Source organism: Hipposideros armiger, unplaced genomic scaffold (genome assembly GCF_001890085.2).
Source record: "Hipposideros armiger isolate ML-2016 unplaced genomic scaffold, ASM189008v1 scaffold_770, whole genome shotgun sequence".
In the NCBI taxonomy this organism is placed as follows: Eukaryota; Metazoa; Chordata; class Mammalia; order Chiroptera; family Hipposideridae; genus Hipposideros; species Hipposideros armiger.
The window spans coordinates 642,715-643,652 of record NW_017732120.1 but is presented as its reverse complement, the minus strand read 5'-3'; positions in this window follow the sequence as shown (position 1 = coordinate 643,652).

Below are 938 nucleotides of genomic sequence, written 5' to 3'. Positions count from 1 at the left end.
ATGTGACCCAGCAATTGCACTCTTGCACACTCATCCCAGAGAAATGCTAACTTATGGTCATGCAAATAATTGCACACAAATGTTCTTAACAGCCTCATTGATAATAGACCCAAACTGAAAACAGTCCAAAGGCCATTCAGCAAATGAACTGTAAAACAAACTACAGTATATCCAGATCATGAAATACTACTCAGCAATGACAAAATATTGATACATGTAACAATTGTTTGAATCTCTAGGGAACTATGAGTCAATAAAGCAAATCCCAAAAGGTAATGCATTATATTACTATAGAACACTCTTGAAAGGGAAAATCAGAGAAATGGAGAACAGATTAGAGGTTGTCTGGGAAATTGGCATGGAGGAGAGTCTGGAAGAAAGGTGGGTGTGGCTACAAAACGGTTAGGGAGGGATGCTTGAGGAGATAGCATTGTTCTGTCTTGACTGTATCAATGTCCATACCCTGGCTGTGGTAATACGCTATAGTTTTGAAAAATGTTATCATTGGACAAAACTAAGTAAATGAGACTTTCTGTATTATTTCTTACAACTGTATGTGAATCTATACTTATCTTAAATTTTTAAAAAAATATATTTAAAAATTAAAGCAAAATAAATTATACACATGAAAATAAGGTTTTACATAAAATCTGAATTTTTTGATCTGTTACAGAATTAGAAGATTTGGAAACACTTCATCTATAATCTTTTCTGAAAAATTTGGATAGATTTAAATTGCAGCTGCCCTTTCATGCAAGATACATTTCTCCAGGTTGCTAGGGTAACTGCTATTCATTTGAAGTTTTCACTTATTTACACAGTCCTTTGCCTAAAGACTAATTCTGTTTGAACCCCACATGCCAGATTGGACTTTTGATATTGAAGTGGAGAATTAAATGCAAGTTTTCATGTCCCTTTGGATCCTGTAATTAGGAAAG